This window comes from Procambarus clarkii, chromosome 60, assembly GCF_040958095.1.
Source record: "Procambarus clarkii isolate CNS0578487 chromosome 60, FALCON_Pclarkii_2.0, whole genome shotgun sequence".
Taxonomy (NCBI): Eukaryota; Metazoa; Arthropoda; class Malacostraca; order Decapoda; family Cambaridae; genus Procambarus; species Procambarus clarkii.
This window is the reverse complement of record NC_091209.1, coordinates 30,630,948-30,658,457: the sequence shown is the minus strand read 5'-3', so window position 1 is coordinate 30,658,457 and position 27,510 is coordinate 30,630,948. Positions and strand designations below refer to the sequence as shown.

At 44.1% G+C, this 27,510-nt stretch overlaps 1 pseudogene; it reads right to left on the bottom strand.

Annotated features, from left to right (window-relative positions):
• LOC138353941 (N-acetylated-alpha-linked acidic dipeptidase 2-like) overlaps window positions 1-19,656 on the bottom strand; it is a 63,834-nt pseudogene extending 44,178 nt beyond the window's left edge.
• Window positions 19,657-27,510: the final 7,854 nt, after the last annotated feature.

Below are 27,510 nucleotides of genomic sequence, written 5' to 3'. Positions count from 1 at the left end.
GTAGTGAACACCATGCCAGGGGTAGTGAACACCACGCCAAAGGTAGTGAACACCACATCAAGGGTAGTGAACACTATGCCAAGGGTAGTGAACACCACACCAAGGGTAGTGATCGCAATTTCAAGGGAAGTGAACACCACGGTAGGGGTAGTGAACACCACGCCAAGGGCAGTGAACACCATGCTAAGGGTAGTGAAAATGACGCTAAGGGTAGTGAACACAACGCTAAGGGTAGTGAACACCACGCCAAGGGTAGTGAACAACACGCCAAGGGTAGTGAACACCTCACGAAGGGTTGTGATCACCATGCCAAGCGTAGTGAACACCACGATAAGGGTTACCTACCTACCTTGAGGCAACCTTGAGGTTCTTCCGGGGCTTAGTGTCCCCGCGGCCCGGTCGTCGACCAGGCCTCCTGGTTGCTGGACTGATCAACCAGGCTGTTAGACGCGGCTGCTCGCAGCCTGACGTATGAGTCACAGCTCACAGTTCAGGGTAGTGAAAACCACGCTAAGGGAATTGAACACCACGCCAAGGGTAGTAAACACCACGCCAAAAGTAGTGAACACCATTCGAAGGGTAGTGAACACCACGCCAAAAGTAGTGACCACCATGCCAAGGGTAGTGAACACCGTGCTAAGGGTAGTGAACACCACGCAAAGGGTAGTGAACACCACACATCAAGGGGAGTGAACACCACGCCAAGGGTAGTGAACCCACGCCAAGGGTAGTGAACACCACGCCAAGGGTAGTAAACACCAAGCCAAGGATAGTGAACACCACACCAAGGGTAGTGATCACAATGCCATGGGTGGTGAACACCATGCCAAGGGTAGTGAACACCACGCTAAGGATAGTGAACACAACGCCAAGGGTAGTGAAGACAATGCCAAGGGTAGTGAACACCAAGCCAAGGGTAGTGAACACCAAAACAAGGGTAGTGAACACTACACCAAGGGTAGTGAACACCATGCCAAGGGTAGTGAACACCACGTCAAGGATAGTGAACACCCCAAGGGTAGATAACACCACGCGAAGGGTAGTGAAAACCACGCCAAGGGTAGTGAGCACCACGTCAAAAGTAGTGAACACCATGCTAAGGGTGGTGAACACCATGCTAAGGGTAGTGAACACCACGCAAAGGGTAGTGAACACCACACATCAAGAGGAGTGAACATTACGCCAAGGGTAGTGAACACCACGCCAAGGGTAGTGAACACCACGCCAAGGGTAGTAAACACCAAGCGAAGGGTAGTGAACACCACACCAAAGGTAGTGATCACCATGCAATGGGGTGGTGAACACCATGCCAAGGGTAGTGAACACCATGTCAAGGGTAGTGAACACCATGCCAAGAGTAGTGAACACCACGTAAAGGGTAGCGAACACCATGCCAAGGGTAGTGAACACCATACCAAGTGGAGTGAACACCACGCCAATGGGTAGTGAACATGACGCTAAGGGTAGTGAACACCACGCTAAGCGTAGTGAATACCACGCCAGGGGTAGTGAACACCACGTCAAGGGTAGTGAACACCATGCCAAGGGTAGATAACACCACGCGAAGGGTAGTGAAAACCACGCCGAGGGTAGTGAACACCACGCCAAAAGTAGTGAACACCATGCTAAGGGTGGTGAACACCATGCTAAGGGTAGTGAACACCACGCAAAAGGTAGTGAACACCACACATCAAGGGGAGTGAACACCACGCCAAGGGTAGTGAACACCACGCCAAGGGTAGTGAACACCACGCCAAGGGTAGCAAACACCAAGCCAAGGGTAGTGAACACCACACCAAGGGTAGTGATCACCATGCCATGGGTGGTGAACACCATGCCAAGGGTAGTGAACACCATGTCAAGGGTAGTGAACACCATGCCAAGAGTAGTGAACACCACATAAAGGATAGCGAACACCACGTAAAGGATAGCGAACACCACGCCAAGGGTAGTGAACATGACGTCAAGGGTAGTGAACACCACGCCAGGGGTAGTGAACATGACGTCAAGGGTAGTGAACACCACGCCAGGAGTAGTGAAGACCACGCCAAGAGTAGTGAAAATAACGTTAAGGGTAGTGAACACCACGCCAAGGGAAGTGAACACCACGCTAAGGGTAGTGAACACCACGCCAAGGGTAGTGAACACCACGCCAAGGGAAGTAAACACCACGGTAAGGGTAGTGAACACCACGCCAATGGTAGTGAACACCACGCTAAGGGTAGTGAACACAACGCCAAGGGTAGTGAACATGACGTCAAGGATAGTGAGCACCACGCTAAGGGTAGTGAAGACAATGCCAAGGGTATAGTGAACACCAAGCCAAGGGTAGTGAACACCAAAACAAGGGTAGTGAACACTACACCAAGGGTAGTGAACACCATGCCAAGGGTAGTGAACACCACGTCAAGGGTAGTGAACACCATGCCAAGGGTAGGTAACACCATGCGAAGGGTAGTGAACACCACGCTTAGGGTAGTGAACACCACACCAGTGGAGTGAACACCACGCCAATGGGTAGTGAACATGACGCTAAGGGTATTGAACACCACGCTAAGCGTAGTGAATACCACGCCAAGGGTAGTGAACACCACGTCAAGGGTAGTGAACACCATGCAAAGAGTAGTTAACACCTCGCCAAGTGGAGTGAACACCACGCTAATGGGTAATGAACATGACGCTAAGGGTAGTGAAACACCACACACAGTGGAGTTACCACCACGCCAATGGGTAGTGAACATGACGCTAAGGGTAGTGAACACAATGCAAAGGATAGTGAACACCACGCCAAGGGTAATGAACACCATGCCAAGGGTAGTGAACACCAAGCCAAGAGTAGTGAACACCACAACAACGGTAGTGAACCACCACATAAAGGGTAGTGAACACCACACCAAGGGTAGTGAACACCACGCCAAGGGGAATAAACACCATGTCAAGTGTAGTGAACACAAAACTAATGGTCGTGAACACCACATTAAGAGTGGTGAACACCACGCTAATGGTAGTGAACACCACACCAAGGGTAGTAAACATCACTCTAAAGGTAGTGAACACAACGCTAAGGGTAATGAACACCACACTAAAGGTAATGAGCACCATGCAAAGGGTAGTGAACACCACGCCAAGGGTAGTGAACACCACACCAAGGGATGTGAAAACCACACCAAGGGTAGTGGCCACCACGCCAAGGGTAGTGAACACGCCAAGGGTAGTGAACACCATGCCAAGGTTAGTGAACACTATGCCAAGGGTAGTGAACAACATGCCAAGGGTAGTGAACACCATGCAGAACGTAGTGAACACCATGCCAAGGGTAGTGAACACCACGTCAAGGGTAGTGAACACCATGCCAAGGGTAGGTAACACCACGCCAAGGGTAGATAACACCACGTCAAGAGAAGTGAACACCACGCCAAGGGTAGTGAACACCACCCGAAGTGGAGTGAACTCCACACCAATGGGTAGTGAACATGACGCTAAGGGTAGTGAACACCACTCTAAGGGTAGTGAACACCACGCCAAGGGTAGTGAACACCATACCAAGAGTAGTGAACACCATACCAAGGGTAGTTAACACCACGTCAAGGGTAGTGAACACCATGCCAAGGGTAGGTAACACCACGCCAAGGGTAGATAACACCACGTCAAGAGAAGTGAACACCACGCCAAGGGTAGTGAACACCACCCCAAGTGGAGTGAACATCACTCTAAGGGTAGTGAACACCACGCCAAGGGTAGTGAACACCATGCCAAGAGTAGTGAACACCATACCAAGGGTAGTTAACACCACGTCAAGGGTAGTGAACACCATGCCAAGGGTAGGTAACACCACGCCAAGGGTAGATAACACCACGTCAAGGGTAGTGAACACCATGCCAAGGGGAGGGAACACCACGCCAAGGGTAGTGAACATCACGCCAAAAGTAGTGAACACCATGCTAAGGGTAGTGAACACCTCCAAGGGTAGTAAACATGACGCCAAGGGTAGTGAACACTACGCTAAGGGTAGTGAACACCACGCTAAGGGTAGTGAACACCATGCCTAAATTAGTGAACACAATGCTATGGGTAGTGAACACCTCGGCAAAAGTAGTGAACACCACGCTAAGGGTAGTAAACACCACGCCAAAAGTAGTGAACACAATGCCAGGGGTAGTGAACACCACAGCCAAAAGTATTTAACACCATGCCAAGGGTAGTGAACACCATACTAAGAGTAGTAAACACCACGCCAAAAGTAGTGAACACCATGCCAGGGGTAGTGAACACCACGCCAAAGGTAGTGAACCCCACATCAAGGGTAGTGAACACTATGCCAAGGGAAGTGAACACCACACCAAGGGTAGTGATCGCAATTTCAAGGGAAGTGAACACCACGGTAGGGGTAGTGAACACCACGCCAAGGGTAGTGAACACCATGCTAAGGGTAGTGAAAATGACGCTAAGGGTAGTGAACACAACGCTAAGGGTAGTGAACACCACGCCAAGGGTAGTGAACAACACGCCAAGGGTAGTGAACACCTCACGAAGGGTTGTGATCACCATGCCAAGCGTAGTGAACACCACGATAAGGGTTACCTACCTACCTTGAGGCAACCTTGAGGTTCTTCCGGGGCTTAGTGTCCCCGCGGCCCGGTCGTCGACCAGGCCTCCTGGTTGCTGGACTGATCAACCAGGCTGTTAGACGCGGCTGCTCGCAGCCTGACGTATGAGTCACAGCTCACAGTTCAGGGTAGTGAAAACCACGCCAAGGGAATTGAACACCACGCCAAGGGTAGTAAACACCACGCCAAAAGTAGTGAACACCATTCGAAGGGTAGTGAACACCATTCGAAGGGTAGTGAACACCACGCCAAAAGTAGTGACCACCATGCCAAGGGTAGTGAACACCGTGCTAAGGGTAGTGAACACCACGCAAAGGGTAGTGAACACCACACATCAAGGGGAGTGAACACCACGGCAAGGGTAGTGAACACCACGCCAAGGGTAGTGAACACCACGCCAAGGGTAGTAAACACCAAGCCAAGGATAGTGAACACCACACCAAGGGTAGTGATCACAATGCCATGGGTGGTGAACACCATGCCAAGGGTAGTGAACACCACGCTAAGGATAGTGAACACAACGCCAAGGGTAGTGAAGACAATGCCAAGGGTAGTGAACACCAAGCCAAGGGTAGTGAACACCAAAACAAGGGTAGTGAACACTACACCAAGGGTAGTGAACACCATGCCAAGGGTAGTGAACACCACGTCAAGGGTAGTGAACACCATGCCAAGGGTAGATAACACCACGCGAAGGGTAGTGAAAACCACGCCAAGGGTAGTGAGCACCACGTCAAAAGTAGTGAACACCATGCTAAGGGTGGTGAACACCATGCTAAGGGTGGTGAACACCATGCTAAGGGTAGTGAACACCACGCAAAGGGTAGTGAACACCACACATCAAGAGGAGTGAACATTACGCCAAGGGTAGTGAACACCACGCCAAGGGTAGTGAACACCACGCCAAGGGTAGTAAACACTAAGCGAAGGGTAGTGAACACCACACCAAAGGTAGTGATCACCATGCAATGGGTGGTGAACACCATGCCAAGGGTAGTGAACACCATGTCAAGGGTAGTGAACACCATGCCAAGAGTAGTGAACACCACGTAAAGGGTAGCGAACACCATGCCAAGGGTAGTGAACATGACGTCAAGGGTAGTGAACACCACGCCAGGGGTAGTGAACATGACGTCAAGGGTAGTGAACACCACGCCAGGAGTAGTGAAGACCACGCCAAGGGTAGCGAAAATGACGTTAAGGGTAGTGAACACCACGCTAAGGGTAGTGAACACCACGCCAAGGGTAGTGAACAACACGCCAAGGGTAGTGAACACCTCACGAAGGGTTGTGATCACCATGCCAAGCGTAGTGAACACCACGATAAGGGTTACCTACCTACCTTGAGGCAACCTTGAGGTTCTTCCGGGGCTTAGTGTCCCCGCGGCCCGGTCGTCGACCAGGCCTCCTGGTTGCTGGACTGATCAACCAGGCTGTTAGACGCGGCTGCTCGCAGCCTGACGTATGAGTCACAGCTCACAGTTCAGGGTAGTGAAAACCACGCCAAGGGAATTGAACACCACGCCAAGGGTAGTAAACACCACGCCAAAAGTAGTGAACACCATTCGAAGGGTAGTGAACACCACGCCAAAAGTAGTGACCACCATGCCAAGGGTAGTGAACACCGTGCTAAGGGTAGTGAACACCACGCAAAGGGTAGTGAACACCACACATCAAGGGGAGTGAACACCACGCCAAGGGTAGTGAACACCACGCCAAGGGTAGTGAACACCACGCCAAGGGTAGTAAAGACCAAGCCAAGGATAGTGAACACCACACCAAGGGTAGTGATCACAATGCTATGGGTGGTGAACACCATGCCAAGGGTAGTGAACACCACGCTAAGGATAGTGAACACAACGCCAAGGGTAGTGAAGACAATGCCAAGGGTAGTGAACACCAAGCCAAGGGTAGTGAACACCAAAACAAGGGTAGTGAACACTACACCAAGGGTAGTGAACACCATGCCAAGGGTAGTGAACACCACGTCAAGGGTAGTGAACACCATGCCAAGGGTAGATAACACCACGCGAAGGGTAGTGAAAACCACGCCAAGGGTAGTGAGCACCACGTCAAAAGTAGTGAACACCATGCTAAGGGTGGTGAACACCATGCTAAGGGTAGTGAACACCACGCAAAGGGTAGTGAACACCACACATCAAGAGGAGTGAACATTACGCCAAGGGTAGTGAACGCCACGCCAAGGGTAGTGAACACCACGCCAAGGATAGTAAACACCAAGCGAAGGGTAGTGAACACCACACCAAAGGTAGTGATCACCATGCAATGGGTGGTGAACACCATGCCAAGGGTAGTGAACACCATGTCAAGGGTAGTGAACACCATGCCAAGAGTAGTGAACACCACATAAAGGGTAGCGAACACCATGCCAAGGGTAGTGAACATGACGTCAAGGGTAGTGAACACCACGCCAGGGGTAGTGAACATGACGTCAAGGGTAGTGAACACCACGCCAGGAGTAGTGAAGACCACGCCAAGGGTAGCGAAAATGACGTTAAGGGTAGTGAACACCACGCCCAGGGAAGTGAACACCACGCTAAGGGTAGTGAACACCACGCCAAGGGTAGTGAACACCACGCCAAGGGAAGTAAACACCACGGTAAGGGTAGTAATAATGGGGAATAAGAACATAAGATAGAACCTACTAAATACACTAAGATTACAAGAGGTTAGGTTAAGGGGTTGGGGAATAAGAACATATGATAGAACCTAGTAAATACAACTTATGAGCAACTTGATGAACTTTAACAAATAACCCTTGATCTGCAAAAATGACCATTTGAGAAATTTGCCCTTGAAACGAGTAAATTCCCATATATAACAGAAAAATCCTTTGAAATGGTTAAACACCCAATCTTAAACAAATGATACTTGAAATGCAAAAATGTCCATTTGAGAAATTAACCCTTGAAATGAGTAAAATGCCCATATATAACAAAAATTCTTTGAAATGCTTAAATATCAAATCTCTAACAAATAGCACTTGAAATGCATAAGTGACCATTTGAGCAATTAACTAATGAAATGAGTAAATGAATATGAGACACTGATTGACGAAACACAAAAGACAAGAAGGAATACTTATGTAAGTTAGAGCATGTCTGGTTGGACTAGATAAGTTAGGATACATCAGTTTGGGAATGTAAGATTAAGTTAGGTAAGACGAGTTAGGTTAGGATAGGATAGGTAAGACAAGTTATATAAGTTAGGTAAGGTAAGGTAAGTTAGGTTAAGTTAGGTAAGTTAGGTTAAGTTATGTAAGTTAGGTTAAGCAGGTTAAGTTATGTAAGTTAGGTTAAGTTATGTAAGTTAGGTAAGTTAGGTTAAACAGGTTGAGTTAGGTAAGGTAAGGAAAGTTATGTTAGGATAGGTAAAGTTAGGTTATGCAGGTTAAGTTAGGTAAGATAGGTTAAGCATGTTAAGATAGGTAAGGTAAGGTAAGTTAGGTAAGATAGGTAAAGTTAGGTAAGATAGGTAAGGTAAGGTAAGTTAGGTTAGGATAGGTAAAGTTAGGTTATGCAGGTTAAGTTAGGTAAGATAGGTAAAGTTAGGTAAGTTAGGTTAAGTTATGTAAGTTAGGTAAGTTAGGTTAAACAGGTTGAGTTAGGTAAGGTAAGGAAAGTTATGTTAGGATAGGTAAAGTTAGGTTATGCAGGTTAAGTTAGGTAAGATAGGTTAAGCAGGTTAAGATAGGTAAGGTAAGGTAAGTTAGGTAAGATAGGTAAAGTTAGGTAAGATAGGTAAGGTAAGGTAAGTTAGGTTAGGATAGGTAAAGTTAGGTTATGCAGGTTAAGTTAGGTAAGATAGGTAAAGTTAGGTAAGATAGGTAAAGTAAGGTAAGGTAAGTTAGGTTAGGATAGGTAAAGTTAGGTTATGCAGGTTAAGTTAGGTAAGATAGGTAAAGTTAGGTAAGATAGGTAAGGTAAGGTAAGTTAAGTTAGGATAGTTCAGAGAACAGTTTTAGGGTAAAGTGACTGCGAAAATATATTTTAACAAGTGCAGGCTTGGTATGAAAAGCTGAACTAGTTACATTTTGGAGAGAAAATTTTATGACTGAAGATGTCTTAAAGAATAACATGATGGAAGAAGGAGAGTTTCTTTGATGAATGAAGGTGTCTTAGAGAACAACTTTTGGAGAACGAAGATGAATTAGAGATCGCTTTGATGACTCTGAGAATAACTCTGGTCAACGAATATGGATTGGAAAGTTTCTCTAATGAACGAAGGTGAGTTAAGATTAACTTTTATGATTTAGAGAACATCTTTGATGTCTTAGATAGCAACATTGATGTTTTAGAGAACAACTTTTGATGACTCTGTGAATAACTTTGATGACTTTGAGAATGTCTTTGAGAACATGAGTAGTATTTTGTTAGCTCAGAGAATAACTTTGCTGTCTTAGAGAATAACTTTCAGGACTTAGAGAATATCTTTGATGAACGGAAAGTTACTTAGAGAATAACATTTCATGACTGAGAATAACTTTATGAATGAAGATGTCTGAGATTAACTTTGATAGCTCAGAATAACTTTTGTGGACATGAGAATATCTTTTGATAACTTTGAGAATAACTTTGATGTCTTTGAAACAACTTTGACGAACGAGAGTGAATTAGAGATTACCTTTGTTAACTCTAAGATTAACTTTACATGTCTCTGAGACAAACTTTTATAACATAGAAATTAACTTTAATGACCAAAAGTGAGTTAGAGATTACATTTGATAACTCTAAGATTAACTTTAGATGTCTCTGAGAATAACTTTTATGAACGAAGATGTTTTGGAAAGTTTCTCTGAAGAACGAAGGTGACTCTGAGAATAACTTTTATGTCTTAGAGAAGAACATTGATGGTTTAGAGAGAATATCTTTGATGAAAAATGATGTCTTGGATTAACTTTGACGACTCTGTGAATAACTTTTGTGGACATGAGAATATCTTTGGATAACTCCGAGATTAACTTTGATGTCTTTGAAACAACTTTGATGAACGAGAGTGAGTTAGAGATTACCTTTGCTAACTCTGAGAATAACTTTGATGAACAAAGATGTTTTGGAAAGTTTCTCTGAAGAACGAAAGTGACTCTGAGAATAACTTTTGTTAGCTCTTTGAATAACTTTGATGACTTTGAGAATGACTTCTGAGAACATGGGTAGTATTTGAATGCGTCTTTGATGTAATGAAAAGTAACTTTGATGTCTAGAAGATATCTTGCAGATCAACTTTGATGACAGAGATTAACTTTTGTTGTTTTAGAGATTAATTTTGATAGCTCCGAGAATAACTTTTATGCCTCTGAGATTAACTTTAATGAACGAAGATGTCTTAGAAAGTTTCTCTGATGAACGAAAGGCTACTTAGAGAATAGCATTTTGATGACTGAGATTAACTTTTGATAACTCTGAGAATAACTTTGAGGATGCGAGTAAATTTTTGAGTGTTTGAGAGTGTCTTTTGATATCTCGAAGAGTGCCCTTGAAGTCTTAAAGGATGTCTTTGATGTCTCGAAGGGTGTCTTAGAGTGTAACTTTGGTGTCTTTGAGTAAGTCCTTGATGTATTGAAGAGTGTCTTTGATTTCTCGAAGAGTAACTTTGGTGTAACGGAGAGCACCTTTGACTATTTTTCTTACTTAGCGACATATAATTTTAGTTACGAAAGTGTTGAAAAAGTTACATTTGACTATTTTTAGTGCTCCACAAAGTATAAATGTCAGTTAAGAACGACGATGATAGATATCTTTGACTATATTTTCTTACTTGACGATGGATAAAGTTAGTTATGAACAGTGCTGAAAGAAGTTTCCTTTGACAATTTTTAGCTAAGCGAAAGGTTGTTTTAGTTAAGAACGGTGTTGAAAGAGATTAATCCTGACTATTTTCAGATGAGAGAAGTGATATTTTAGTTAAGAAATGACAAGGAAACATGATGAAGTAACTATTTTTAGTTGACCGATGAATACTTTTAGTTGAGCAAAGACAAAACATGATGAACATGACTTTTTCTGATGATTGGCGGATAATTTTAGTTATGAAATGACAATGAAACATGAAGAACACGGTTATTTTCTGATGAATGGGGAATATGTTTAGTTGTGAACAGTGCTGGAAAGATTCCTTTGACAATTTTTTCTTACTTGATGAAACATAGCGGCTGTTAAGAAAAGTGCTGAAAGAAGTTTCCTTTGACAATTTTCTGTTGACTATGGATAAGTGTAGTTGAAAAATGACGAAAGTGACTATGTTTCAGTTGATTGGCGAAAGATTTTAGTTAAGAAGTTACAAGAAAGGTTTGTCTTTGTAAATTTGGAACTGAATAAAGAGTAGATTTTGTTTAAGAACATGGCTGGTAGAACTATTAAGTTGACAACGAGAATTACTTTGATATAGTTTTGAAAATAAAACTTGGTGACTAAAATTGTTGAGGAAACTGTATTGCTGATGCTAATATTTGACAAAGAACTAGTTAGTGAATGGAAGAAACAAAGAACATAAAAAAAAAAATTGAGGTTAAGTAAGGGAATGAACACAGTGAACATATGGGGGAACATGGCAAAGAACATATGTAAGAAAAGTTGATGAATACAGTGAACATGCTGGGAATATGAACTTACAGAGAACATGAAAACATGATAAGGAGAATAGGGAATACAAAGAATGAACAATGGACTTGTGAAGAACATGGAGAATATGACAAAGAATGTAGAAAACATGTAAGTGAAGGTGAAAAACGAAGTGATCTTGTGAGGAACATGAACTTGTAGAGGAATATGAATATTGACAAAGAACACAACATATGGAAGTTAGCATGAATATTGAGTATAAAAGTTGTAAAGAGAACATGTGATGAACATAGAAAATATGACTAGAATTTGTAGAGAAAGTAATGAGACTAAGAGAAAGATTATAGAAAAAAATGGAGATACTTGTGAAAATATGAACTGAATGGGACTGTGAACATTTGTAGAACATGGAATGAACACAGAAAACACGGACAAAAAGTGAAGAACACAGCTGAATATAGAGAAAATATGCAAATACAGGGGGACAAGAGCTGGAGCTCGGTAACTGACTTGATCTTATTTACTATGTCTGAAAATGTAGTTGAGTGTTTAAATCTCAGGGGGATTTGGACTGATAGTAATGAATTTACATGAGTGAACTTGGACAGAGGACAAGAGCTAGAGTTTTATATTTGTTACTTCATATTTACTATGTCTGAAATACAGAGGGTAAAAATTTCGGGGAAATTGATGGTTTATTTACAAAGACTTGAGGGTGGAAGAGGGTGGGGGACAAGAGCTGGAGCTCAGTAACTGACTTGATCTTATTTACTACGTCTGAAATATGACTGTTTAAAATTTCAGGGGGATTGGACTGCTAGTAGCGAAAATGTGGTCTCTGTCAAATTTGGGTCTTTAATTGGACTCTGATTAATTTCGATCATGAACTGGACTCTGAATATTTTGGCACAAAGTAGACTCTGGCGAATTTTCGGTATAAACTGGACTCTGATGAATTTCGATCAAGAACTGGACTCTGTCAAATTTTCACAGATTACAGGACACTGATGAAATTTGCTAGAAAACTGGACTCTGATGAATTTTGCTATTAAAGTAGACTCTGGCGAATTTGAGCATAAACTGGACTCTGCTGAAAATTGGGTATAAAATGGACTCTGTCAAGTTTTCACAGATTACAGGCGAAATAGCCGTAAATGGATATAAAACTAAATGTTATGGATAAGTGGTCTGTTTTCCTTAACAAAACATCTAAGACAATATTCTCTGAAAATGGTCCTTTTACAAATTCGGTCATAAACATATAAATAAACTTCTATGATTATTTGAAACTCTGAAAAATAGTTGTAAGGAAATAGGAGGAGGAGAGAGAGAGAGAGGAGGGACGGTCGAGATATTATGGAGAAGATAAGATATGATAAGAGCCGACTGGCTGGCCGGGCGTAAAGTAAATAAAGGTGACGCGAGAGATTGCGAGGTAAGGGGGGAGGGAGGGGGGTGTGATGTACGAAACCCTGAAAACCATGACTTACACAGATGATTTTCTAAATTTACATGAATAACTAAGGCTTACATAGACGATTTTTCTAAGTTGAAAACATGTAAAATATGTCCGTAGAGTTCTCCTGGAAACCCTAAAGAGCTACATACGTTACTTGAATTTGTCCCATAAGGCCTTAACAAACTTCTAAGTCTTGGAAATTATTTTTCTCATAAGAACTTTAACAAACTCGTATGACATTATTTTTCATTATAAGAATTCCCTAATTCCAAATCTGTGACTCCCCAAATTCACCTGAAAACCCTAAAGCGCTACACACGAATTTCCAGAAAAAAAAAAAAGTTGCCTGTGGCTCTTACAGTCCACAGGGGTCCTCTCGCCAAAAAAAAAAAAAGTAGCCTGTGGCTCTTACAGTCCACAGGGGTCCTCTCGCCAAAAAAAAAGTAGCCTGTGGCTCTTACTCCCTACTACTTGCCAAGGGTAGATAACACCACGCGAAGGGTAGTGAAAACCACGCCGAGGGTAGTGAACACCACGCCAAAAGTAGTGAACACCATGCTAAGGGTGGTGAACACCATGCTAAGGGTAGTGAACACCACGCAAAGGGTAGTGAACACCACACATCAAGGGGAGTGAACACCACGCCAAGGGTAGTGAACACCACGCCAAGGGTAGTGAACACCACGCCAAGGGTAGCAAACACCAAGCCAAGGGTAGTGAACACCACACCAAGGGTAGTGATCACCATGCCATGGGTGGTGAACACCATGCCAAGGGTAGTGAACACCATGTCAAGGGTAGTGAACACCATGCCAAGAGTAGTGAACACCACGTAAAGGATAGCGAACACCACGTAAAGGATAGCGAACACCACGCCAAGGGTAGTGAACATGACGTCAAGGGTAGTGAACACCACGCCAGGGGTAGTGAACATGACGTCAAGGGTAGTGAACACCACGCCAGGAGTAGTGAAGACCACGCCAAGAGTAGTGAAAATAACGTTAAGGGTAGTGAACACCACGCCAAGGGAAGTGAACACCACGCTAAGGGTAGTGAACACCACGCCAAGGGTAGTGAACACCACGCCAAGGGAAGTAAACACCACGGTAAGGGTAGTGAACACCACGCCAATGGTAGTGAACACCACGCTAAGGGTAGTGAACACAACGCCAAGGGTAGTGAACATGACGTCAAGGATAGTGAGCACCACGCTAAGGGTAGTGAAGACAATGCCAAGGGTATAGTGAACACCAAGCCAAGGGTAGTGAACACCAAAACAAGGGTAGTGAACACTACACCAAGGGTAGTGAACACCATGCCAAGGGTAGTGAACACCACGTCAAGGGTAGTGAACACCATGCCAAGGGTAGGTAACACCATGCGAAGGGTAGTGAACACCACGCTAAGGGTAGTGAAAACCACGCCGAGGGTAGTGAACACCACGCCAAAAGTAGTGAACACCATGCTAAGGGTGGTGAACACCATGCTAAGGGTAGTGAACACCACGCAAAGGGTAGTGAACACCACACATCAAGGGGAGTGAACACCACGCCAAGGGTAGTGAACACCACGCCAAGGGTAGTGAACACCACGCCAAGGGTAGCAAACACCAAGCCAAGGGTAGTGAACACCACACCAAGGGTAGTGATCACCATGCCATGGGTGGTGAACACCATGCCAAGGGTAGTGAACACCATGTCAAGGGTAGTGAACACCATGCCAAGAGTAGTGAACACCACGTAAAGGATAGCGAACACCACGTAAAGGATAGCGAACACCACGCCAAGTGTAGTGAACATGACGTCAAGGGTAGTGAACACCACGCCAGGGGTAGTGAACATGACGTCAAGGGTAGTGAACACCACGCCAGGAGTAGTGAAGACCACGCCAAGAGTAGTGAAAATAACGTTAAGGGTAGTGAACACCACGCCAAGGGAAGTGAACACCACGCTAAGGGTAGTGAACACCACGCCAAGGGTAGTGAACACCACGCCAAGGGAAGTAAACACCACGGTAAGGGTAGTGAACACCACGCCAATGGTAGTGAACACCACGCTAAGGGTAGTGAACACAACGCCAAGGGTAGTGAACATGACGTCAAGGATAGTGAGCACCACGCTAAGGGTAGTGAAGACAATGCCAAGGGTATAGTGAACACCAAGCCAAGGGTAGTGAACACCAAAACAAGGGTAGTGAACACTACACCAAGGGTAGTGAACACCATGCCAAGGGTAGTGAACACCACGTCAAAGGTAGTGAACACCATGCCAAGGGTAGGTAACACCATGCGAAGGGTAGTGAACACCACGCTAAGGGTAGTGAACACCACACCAAGTGGAGTGAACACCACGCCAATGGGTAGTGAACATGACACTAAGGGTATTGAACACCACGCTAAGCGTAGTGAATACCACGCCAAGGGTAGTGAACACCACGCCACGGGTAGTGAACACCACGCCAAAAGTAGTGAACACCATGCTAAGGGTAGTGAACACCATGCCAAGGGTAGTAAACATGACGCCAAGGCTAGTGAACACTACGGTAAAGGTAGTGAGCACCACGCCTACGGTAGTGAACACCACGCCAAAAGTAGTGAACACCACGCTAAGGGTAGTGAACACCACGCTAAAAGTAGTGAACACCACGCTAAGGTTAGTGAACACCACGCCAAAAGTAGTGAACACCATGCCAAGGGTAGTGAACACCATGCCAAGGGTAGTGAACACCACGCCAAAAGTAGTGAACACCATGCCAAGGGTAGTGAACACCATGCTAAGGGTAGTGAACAGCACGCTAAGGGTAGTGAACACCACACCAAGGGGAGTGAACACAACGGTAAGGGTAGTGAACACCACGCTAAGGATAGTTAACAACACGCCAAGGGTAGTGAACACCACACAAAGGGTAGTGAACACAACGCTAAGGGTAGTGAACACCACGCCAAGAGTAGTGTACACCACGCCAAGGGTATTGAAAAACTCGCCAAGGGTAGTGAACACCACACCAAGGGTTGTGATCATCATGCCAAGGGTAGTGAACACCACGATAAGGGTAGTGAACACCACGCCAATGGTAGTGAATACCACGTCAAGGGTAGTGAACACTAGGGTAAGGGTAGTGAACACCACGCCAAGGGTGGTGAACATTACGCTAAGGGTAGTGAAAACCACACCATGGGTAGGAAACACCACTCTAAGGGTAGTGAACACAACGCTAAGGGTAGTGAACACCACACCAAGGGTAGTGAACACCACACCAAGGGTAATGAACACAATGCCAAAGGTAGTGAACACCACGCCAAGGGTAATGAGCACCATGCAACGGGTAGTGAACACCACGCTAAGGGTAGTGAACACAATGCCAAAGGTAGTGAACACCACGCCAAGTGTAGTAAACTCCACGCCAAGGGTAGTGAACAGCACGCTAAGGGTAGTGAACACCACACCAAGGGTAGTGAACACCACTCTAAGGTTAGTGAACTCAACACAAAGGCTAGTGAACACCACACCAATGGTAGTGAACACCACACCAAGGGTAGTGAACACCACGCCAAGGGTAGTGAACACTATGCCAAGGGTAGTGAACACCACTCTAAGGGTAGTGAACACAACACTAAGGGTAGTGAACACCATGCCAAGGGTAGTGAACACCACGCCAAGGGTAGTGAACACCATGCAAAGGGTAGTGTACATGACGCTAAGGGTAGTGAACACCATGCCAAGGGTAGTGAACACCATGCTAAGGGTAGTTAACACCACGCCAGGGGTAGTGAACACCACACCAAGGGTAGTGATCAGCATGCTAAGGGTAGTGAACACCACGCTAAGGGTAGTGAACACCACGCCAAGGGTAGTGAACACCACGCCAAGGGTAGTGAACACAACGCCAAGGGTAGTGAACACCACACCAAGAGTAGTGATCACTATGTAATGGGTAGTAAACACCATGCGAAAGGTAGTGAACACCACGCCAACGGTAGTGAACACCACGTCAAGGGCAGTGAACACCATGCAAAGAGTAGTGAACACCACGTAAAGGGTAGTGAACACCACGCTAAGGGTAGTGAACACCTTGTAGAGAGTAGTAAACACCATGCCAAGGGTAATGAACACAACCCAAGGGTAGTGAACACCACGCGAAGAATAGTGAACACCGAACCAAGGGTAGTGAACACCACGCCAATGGTAATGAACAACACGTCAAGGGTAGTGTACACCACGCCAAGGGTAGTGAACACCACCCCAAGGGTAATGAACACCACGCTAAGAATAGTGAACAACATGCCAAGGGAAGTGAACACCATGTCAAGGGTAGTGAACACCACGCCAATGGTAACGAACACCACGCCAAGGGTTGTGAACTCCACTCCAAGGGTAGTGAACATGATGCCATGAGAAGTGAACACGATGCCAAGGTTAGTGAACACCACACCAAGGGTAGTGAACATGACGTCAAAGGTAGTGAAGACCACGCCAAGGGTAGTGAAAATGACGTTAAGGGTAGTGAACACCATGCCAAGGGTAGTGAACGAAACTCTAAGGGTAGTGAACAATACGCCAAGGGAAGTAAACACCACGCCAAGGGTAGTGAACACCACGCCAAAAGTAGTGAACACAACGCCAAGGTAGTGAACATGACGTCAAGGGTAGTGAACACCTCGCTAAGGGTAGTGAACACAATGCCAAGGATAGTGAACACCACGCCAAGGGTAATGAACACCATGCCAAGGGTAGTGAACACCAAGCCAAGAGTAGTGAACACCACAACAACGGTAGTGAACACCACATATAGGGTAGTGAACACCACACCAAGGGTATTGAACACCACGCCAAGGGTAGTGAACACCATGTCAAGGGTAGTGAACACAAAACTAATGGTCGTGAACACCACATTAAGGGTGGTGAACACCACGCTAATGGTAGTGAACACCACACCAAGGGTAGTAAACACCACTCTACAGGTAGTGAACACAACGCTAAGGGTAATGAACACCACACCAAAGGTAATGAGCACCATGCAAAGGGTAGTGAACACCATGCCAAGGGTAGTGAACACCACACCAAGGGTTGTGAAAACCACACCAAGGGTAGTGACCACCATGCCAAGAGTAGTGAACATGCCAAGGGTAGTGAACACCATGCCAATGTTAGTGAACACTATGCCAAGGGTAGTGAACAACATGCCAAGGGTAGTGAACACCATGCAGAATGCAGTGAACACCATGCCAAGGGTAGTGAACACCACGTCAAGGGTAGTGAACACCATGCCAAGGGTAGGTAACACCATGCCAAGGGTAGGTAACACCACGTCATGAGAAGTGAACACCATGCTAAGGGTAGTGAACACCACACCAAGTGTAGTGAACACCACGCCAATGGGTAGTGAACATGATGCTAAGGCTAGTGAACACCACGCTAAGGGTAGTGAACACCACGCCAAGGGTAGTGAACACCATGCCAAGGGTAGTGAACACCATGCCAAGGGTAGTTAACACCACGTCAAGAGTAGTGAAAACCATGCTAAGGGGAGGTAACACCACGCCAAGGGTAGTGAACACCATGCCACGGGTAGTGAACACCACACCAAGTGGAGTGAACACCACGCCAATGGGTAGTGAACATGACGCTAAGGGTAGTGAACACCACGCTAAGGGTAGTGAGCACCACGCCAAGGGTAGTGAACACCACGCCAAAAGTAGTGAACACCATGCTAAGGGTAGTGAACACCACGCCAAGGGTAGTAAACATGATGCCAAGGGTAGTGAACACTACGTGAAGGGTAGTGAACACCACGCCAAGGGTAGTGAACACCATGCCAAAAGTAGTGAACACAACGCTAAGGGTCGTGAACACCTCGCCAAAAGTAGTGAACACCACGCTAAGGGTAGTAAACACCACGCCAAAAGTAGTGAACACCATGCCAAGGGTAGTGAACACCACGCCAAAAGTAGTGAACACCATGCCAAGGTTAGTGAACACCATGCTAAGGGTAGTGAACACCACGCTAAGGGTAGTGAACACCACACATCAAGGGAAGTGAACACCACACCAAGGGTAGTGAACACCACATCAAGGGTAGTGAATACTATGCCAAGGGTAGTGAACACCACACCAAGGGTAGTGATCGCAATTTCAAGGGTAGTGAACACCATGGTAGGGGTAGTGAACACCACGCCAAGGGTAGTGAACAACACACCAAGGGTAGTGAACACCACACCTAGGGTAGTGAACACCATGCTAAGGGTAGTGAACATGACGCTAAGGGTAGTGAACACAACGCTAAGGGTAGTGAAGATCACGCCAAGGGTAGTGTATACCACGCCAAGGGTAGTGAACAACATGCCAAGGGTAGTGAACACCTCACCAAGGGTTGTGATCACCATACCAAGGGTAGTGAACATGTTATACTCAAATTCTATGTCAGTTGAAATATAACCAATCACAGGCAAGTAGGCCTCTGACGTCATGCCAGACAGAGGAGCATCAAGCCATCCTCCCAGCAGCCTCAGTTCTCCTCACAGGCTCAGAGTAGGTGGACCTCGGCTAGGCAACTATATACCTTGTTTTCTCGGTCAATAAATATATACAGAAGCGACTACTGTGTCTACATTCTACCCGAACAAGGCAAATGAATACTGGTAGCAGCAGTGGGATCCATAATTTTTTTTCTGGAAACTAAAATTCAAGTACCCAGCATCGCCGTGTGTTTCACAGTACAACCGCCATCAGCCGCCTCCATAGCCGCCATCCTGCCACCCACGCATCAAATATTATGCCAGACCGGGGTCCTGCCATCAACCACTACTCCAGGCCAACGTTTCAGAAGTAAGGGTCAATATTTTCCTGTGAGAACGCTCATTCATCAGTGAGGAGGAAAGAAGCCTCCGCGCCAGGCATTTTTTAATCTCGCGCCACCACGTGGGAACCTGCATCACCACCACCACCGCCGCCCAAGCTGACAGTATCTAACCTTTGTGAGTGTTCAAGCTACTGCAATCGTCGTCAGCCATCGTCGCAAGTATCAACTGATTATTGTGGGTGTTGTACAGTTATTCAAGAGGAATTGGTGAAAAAAAAGACTACAATTGTTTGACTAAGTGTCGTCACCTTGCCTCCCTCCCAAGCTCACACACCTCGTCACCTCTCATCATCTCCACCAGCCCCTGCTACATCATTTTGTGTGAACTCCTGTCTCCCAATCGTGTTTCTCCACCTACATCGTCGTCGTCAGAATTTATCTTCGCGCTTCCAGCATCAACAGTGTGGGGTCCCTGAGTTTCGCGCCACCACCGCCAGGAGCGCTGGCATCGCACCAGATTGTATACAGACCTCACATGTGCCACTTCACAAGCCCTGCCGCCGTTTTTGTGTTGGCCACTGTTATATTGAAAATTCTGCAGCCCTGAGATAAGTAATTGTTAGTTGAAAACAACGTGCCAAGTTTTAAAACGTGACTTACATAATAATATCCATAATATCTTATGAATTAACCTTTCAGTGACTTGTTAAATATTGGAGCTGATTCAGTCCTCCATTCCCACAGTTTCTCCGAGTCCTTTCAATATTTCCTGCATTGATTCCATTATTCATTAATTGTTACTAGTGTCATTAGTGAATTCCAATGGTGAGAGAAGTAAGAAATAATTGTTTCTAGCAGTTTATTTTGCATAATAGAAATTTGTTTGAGATTTCCATAGACAATAGAACATCAATTTTTTTTTTATATTTCTCCAGACCTAACTTGAAATTTATCCTTTAAGCATTTTATTTTAAATTTTTACCATAGCAGTTATATACATTCCTGTGTCCAGTTTATGTGCTACATCCATATTTCTTGCATTGCCACTTGTTGTGTTAAATCTTTTAATGAAATTTTGCAATTGCACTTCCAGTTTTTATTCTCAATTGCTGTGCTTAGTCTGGTTTAATTAATTTACAAAGATCTAATTCCAGTCATTTTTTTAATGAAAGATTGCTAACATTAGTTTACAATTTGCTTGTTCTTAATTATTTTCTTGGCTAGCCCAATTTAATAATTTTATTTTTGCCATTTTTACTTTAGCCAAGTTTATATTTTTTTGTGTATACTATTTCTGATGCCAGGTGCACTTAATTATAATCTGCGTTCAAATATTACTTCCACGGCTTTGACAATGCCTACCACTGTTGAAACCCCTTCAGACTCAACGGGAACAGTTGCTCGTCCCAATGGCCAGAGATAAGCTCAGGAAATGGCTATTCCTCTTTTTGCTGGGGAATCGCGCTTATTAGAGTCATGGTTTAGTAAGGTTGAAGCGAAAACAGTTGCAAGTTTTTCTAAGCCTACTGATGCCGAATACTTAGCAATTGCACGGTCAGCCGTGGACACAACCAAAGGTGATGCACGTTTTGTTGTTGATGAGAAAGCCATTGTTAGCCTCCAGTCTTGGCCCGAATTTAAGGATTTCTTTCGCCGGTGCTTTGTTAACAAAGGAGACCTTGACCCGTATAGGTTAGGTAAGAAAATTGCCAATGCCACCATGCAGCCTGGTGAATCTTTTAATGCGTTTACTAGCCGTCTCGATCAGTATCTGTATGCCTTAGTTTCTGCTATGAATAATTTGACTTGGTTAGATAAAAACAATAATCTGTCCCCTGAGGCTATGGCCAAAATGATAGCATTTGGTACTTTAATGCATTTTGCCCCACGAGCATACAAAACCAATCGTTGAGCAACAAAATTTTGGTGTTAAACATGAAATTGGTGAAGTATTTGAGGCTATTAACAATGCCGCCGATAAACTAGCTCCCCGAAGTGCTCAACTGTTGCCACCCTCTGATACTGTAAATGTAGTAACAAGCTCTCATCATCCTCCCACAAACTCTTGGTCGCAGAAGCGTACCCATGCTCGTAGCCCCCAGTCAAATTCGCCGCCTCATAAATTGCCGAAACGCCATAGTCCACAACCATCCACTCCCTCATGTTGGCATTGTGGTATGAGTAACCACCTCACAAGGGACTGTTGGTCCGCCCCTAGATCATCACCTCCTAGACAATTCTCTCGGTCCCCTCGTCAATCTAATCATTCTATTCTCCCATATTGCAAGTACCATAAGCAAGTTGGTCACCACACTGCGGATTGTAGAGCTAGGCAAAGGACATCTCCACCTCGTAACTCCCATGGTCAGTCTTGGCGAGGCGCACAGCGTCCAAGACATTTTCAGAACCCACGTAATTACAACTCCCAGCCCAGCTATAATGCACCTTCAAATTATAATGCTCAGTCACAGAATGCTGGAGCTCAGAATGTTAACTCCATGTCGTCGGGAAACCCCCAAGGCCATCCGCTAACCAATTCAAGCTAGCCAATCCTAGTGCCCTCCCTGTGTATTCAGTAGCTACCCAAAATAGATTTGGACACTTGACAGAGGAGGACACTGACTCTAGACCAGTTGTAGATGTTGATGGATCCACAGTAAATTTGACCCAAACAAGACGCAGATATCCCAGACAACATAAGTCAAAAGTAGTAACTTGTCCAGTCTCAAGTGATGGTCCCCTTGTATCAGCCATTGTACTTGGTAGAGTTTTAAAAGTTTTTCTTGATTCAGGTGCAAAAATTAATATTGTCAAGCCCTCAGCTCTTAGAGACATTGAAAGTAAGCACCCTACTACTTTAAAACAGTCACACATACCTTTTCTAAGTGGTATTTCAGGAAATAAAGTAAAAGTTCAGGGTGAAATTGACCTCCCACTCAAGTTCAATGATGTCACATTGTCTATAACATGTTTAGTTGTTGATGTTATTCATTTTCCTGGAGACATTCTCTTAGGTCTGTACACCATGATTGATGAAAATATTGCATTGTTCCCCATCGTTGGAACATAAGTATCAAAGACCACGTCATACCCTTGTGTAGCATGTATCGACAGGGCCATAAGTTCAACCTTCAATCAGATTACATTAATTTTGTTGACACCCGCCTTGCTAGCGTAGGTTTGTCAGATCATTGTCGTGGTAGCATACCCGAGAAAACAGGCACTCGATTGAAGCATAGTAGTTGTGCAGTTGTTAAGGAGAATGAGTATCGGGACTTTCTGGAAGGGGGACGCCCTAACGGATTCTCGTTGTCTCGCTCGCCTGGCAGCTTCCATCTCTGAAGTCAGTGGTTCCATGGCTACTGACACTGTGCTACACCCTCATTCTCTCACCAGAATAAGAGTTAAGGTCCAGGGAGTGCCTGAGTTGTCGGATGTGATTGCGGAAAGTGAAACATGTAAAGTGAATGGTACATTTGTTGAACCCTCCTGGCACACAGTGCAGGATGGTACTGTTACATTATTTATTGCAAACATTAGTAATGCCGACATCCATCTCCAGTCTGGTACCCATGTTGTAGATTTTGCCCTTTACTCGTTACCGGTGCGAGTTGTGGATGATGTCTCCATGGATCATACTGTTTGTACACTCACACCAGGAGAACAGGGATCTCAGCCAGAGGTGCAAGCGCAACACCTCAGTCCTACTGATTTTCCTGACTCTGTGGCTCAGCTTTTGGAAATTTTGAACAGGAATAGAGCTGTTGTTGCTCTACCAGGAGAAAAATTAGGTCTCACTCCTCTTATTACACATAAAATTCCCCTTGAAAAAGGAACTACGCCTATTTATGTACCAGCTTACCGGTCTTCCCCATTCTCAGAGAGCAGAAGCCGATAGACTTGTAGAGGAAATGTTACAGAGTGATGTAACTGAATCGAGTAATTCGCCATGGAACGCTCCATTGATTCTTGTACCAAAATGAGATGGGACTTGGAGACCTGTAATCGATTATCGCAAGCTTAACAGAGTAACAATACCTGATCGTATCCCACTTCCAGTTGTAAATGATTTGTTGCAAAGTATTGGTAGAAACAAAGTATTCTCAACGTTAGATTTGTTGCAGGGATTCTGGCAAATCCCTCTTGATGAGGAAAGTAAACAATTGACAGCCTTTAGTACTTGCAATGGTCATTTTCATTTCAAAAGAATGCCATTTGGGTTGCGTAATAGTCCAATAACCTTTTCACGGCTCATGACAAATCTATTTCGTAGATTGATAGGAAGTACTCTTCTAGTTTACCTTGATGATCTCATAATCATGTCGCTAAATGTTCAGACTCATTTCCAGAACCTTGAGAAAGTACTTGCAAAGCTCGCTGAAGCTAATTTAAAAATAAAACTTGCAAAATGTTCATTTTTAAAGCAGAAGATTAATTTCCTAGGTCATACAGTTGCACCTTCAGGTATTACATTGAATGAATCAAAAATTATTTCTGCCCGTGATTTTCCAACACCTTGTACCGCAGAAGCCGTAAGACAGTTCACAGGTCTTGTAGGATTTTATCGTTCATTTATTGCTCCGCTTTACAAGTTGCAAAGAAAAGATGAACCCTTTGTTTGGGGAGAGGCCCGGGATCAGTCATTCAAAAAACTCAAAGCAGCCTTGATTTCGTCACCTGTCCTTAGGTACCCAGATTTTTCTAAACATTTTACGTTGGTTACAGATGCTAGTGACATAGGTCTAGGTGCTGCATTACTTCAAACAGAAGGTCACCGAGATCACTCAATAGCTTATGCTAGCTGCACATTATCTAAAGAAGAGAAATATTATAGTGCAACAGAACGAGAAGCCTTGGCAGTTGTTTGGGCACTTAAACATTTCAAGGATACAATTTATAATTACCCAGTTCATGTTCTTACAGATCACCAACCATTAATTCCCTTGTTCAAAAATAAGAGTCCAGTTGGAAAGTTTGCTAGATATTTGCTCACAATTCAAGAATTCAATCCCACATTTGGATATATTCCAGGAAAGCAAAATGTTGTAGCCGATGCATTTTCTCGACACGTAGCTGCGATTCAGTTAAATTACCCAGCATTAGATGTTACAGTAGTAGAAACGGAACAAAGACAAGACCCCATATGGGCACCCGTCATTAAATTTTTGACTAAGCAAGACACTCACCCGATTCATAAACTGCCAGTACCATTGAAAGAATTAGTTATGTTGGACAATTTACTGTGTAGAGTAGTAAAGCTAGGGACAGCCCCGAGGAAATGTTGTCAATTAGTTGTTCCAGCTGTCTTGGTACCAACTGTGTTAAAAATTATCCATGATGCTCCTGCAAGTGCACATCCAGGAAAGGATCGTACACTCCATCAAGGTCGATTGAAGTATTTTTGGCCAAAAATGGCTAAGGAGATTGCTCATTATGATGACAGATGTTTAACTTGTTTACAGCACAAGGGACATGTTTCAGGACCTAATCCAATTCAGGTGTACCCAGCAACTAAAGCTCCTTGGGGACGAATATCGATGGATTTATTGGCAAATTTTGCGGAAACAGAGAAAGGGAACAAACATTTGCTTGTAATGGTCGATAATTTTTCACGGTTTTGTGAACTAGTTCCTATCCCGAACAAAACAGCAGAAACTATAGCCAGCGCATTCCATGACCAAATAATTTGTAGATATAGTATGCCTAAAGTAATCCTTTCAGATAATGGTCCAGAATTCAGTAATAGTATTTTAACTAGCTTGTGTGATTTATATAACATCAAAAAATGTAGCATCATGCCTTATCATCCAGCAAGTAATGGACTAGCCGAACGTACTAACAGGAAAGTGTTAGATGCCTTGAGAGTCACGTTTAATTTTGATAACAACAATTGGGATGATTTTATACCCTTAATTCAGTGTGCTATAAATTCTTCAATTAATGTTTCTACAGGTGACACACCTCACGCTATTCTTTATGGTACAGATAAGATCCTCCCTAATGAATTGATTAATGTACCTCCTACTCCCTTATATAACGTAGATGATTTTGTTCAAGTGAAGCGTAGACAAATGCAATTAGTATTCAAGAAAATACGAGAACAACTGTCCAAAGCTACAGCCGAGTTCACTCTAGCAAGGAATGCACGAGCTAAACCCAGTAAAATAACTATTGGATCTGTAGTAATGATACTTAACCAATAGAGGTCTGGTCCTATGTATAAGTTAACTAAGAAATTTTTGGGTCCATATATGGTAACCGAGCTTATCAAAGGTAGCAAATACAGACTTAAGAACTTGTTAACAGGAGAGTATATAAATGAACATTTAGACCACATGAAGTTAGCTAAAATGTCTGTTGACGAGACTGATGAGGAAGATGACAATGAACTTACCCAGACAGATACTCGTACTCGGACACCACCTTCTGTGGTTGACAGACCACTTGATGTTCAGCAACCCCATACTACCAACTATAATCTTAGATTAGACCTCTCGTTTCAACCGTGCACTCACCACATGTCCATTGGCTAGATGTTAATGAGGATATCTCTCAAGATGATAGTTTGTCACATGAAGTTTCATTTGTTCCGGACCTTCAGTCAGAGCCAGAGTTGTATAGTGCTCTGGATAAGCTAGGTGTAGACATCCGCAGAATTTATAATTGAGTGCACTCTGCAGTTATTCTGTTTTGGTTTTGAAAAAAAAAAATCATTTGCAGTATTTCTACCACATGTGTCTTATTATTACCAATATATATAAATATAGTATGATGTTTCTCAACTTTATTTTGTTATAAATTAGATGCCATTATTAAGTCTACTACCATTTGTATTTTTACAGTGCTTGTCATAAGAGTTATTATTGTTCTAGCAACCACATTGAGGCCAGTGAATCCTGACTGCTATCACGCAGAAGTTAGTCTTCTTGTTCCAGGTCTTGTATATAGCTTGTAAATATATGGCACATTAAATATATTGTACATTGGTCTTGTAAATATATTGTATATATCAGTGTCAAAGAAAAAAAAGAAAAAAAATCATTATCTATCTTGAAATTCATTTGTGGTTGTTAGGTCAGAACTTTGTTCCATTAATGTAATAATTGTTTAATTTTGTATGGTTTTCAAGCACATGCCATTGACAAATGTTAATAATTTTGTTTAGGCAATACCTTGAGTTGTATTGTTCATATCTGATCAGTAGACATACACATGTTCTTAATACTCTGGTTTAATCAAAGCATTGTTACCATGATTTTCACCTATTATGATGAATTTTTTTTTTGGTGCATAAGCAGAGTTGTTTGTATTACGCACACCTGATCTTCTTTCAATGTTTTATTATGCAAATTTCAAATGTAAGCCATTATTGAATGCCACCGAGGTCCTTCAGTATCATTGTAACTATATAGCTAGCCAGAGCTTGTCGACAAGGGACGTCGACTTGGTAGCGTGTCCGAGCGGTGTTATACTCAAATTATATGTCAGTTGAAATATAACCAATCACAGGCAAGTAGGCCTCTGACGTCATGCCAGACAGAGGAGCATCAAGCCATGCTCCCAGCAGCCTCAGTTCTCCTCACAGACTCAGAGTAGGTGGACCTCGGCTAGGCAAATATATACCTTGTTGTCTCGGTCAATAAATATATACAGAAGCGACTACTGTGTCTACATTCTACCCGAACAAGGCAAACGAATACTGGTAGCAGCAGTGGGATCCAGAATTTTTTTTCTGGAAACTAAAATTCAAGTACCCAGCATCGCCGTGTGTTTCACAGTACAACCGCCATCAGCCGCCATCCTGCCACCCACGCATCAAATATTGTGCCAGACCGGGGTCCTGCCATCAACCACTACTCCAGGCCAACGTTTCAGAAGTAAGGGTCAATATTTTCCTGTGAGAACGCTCATTCATCAGTGAGGAGGAAGGAAGCTTCCGCGCCAGCCATTTTTTAATCTCGCGCCACCACGTGGGAACCTGCATCCACCACCACCACCGCCACCCAAGCTGACAGTATTTAAGCTTTGTGAGTGTTCAAGCTACTGCAATCCTCGTCAGCCATCG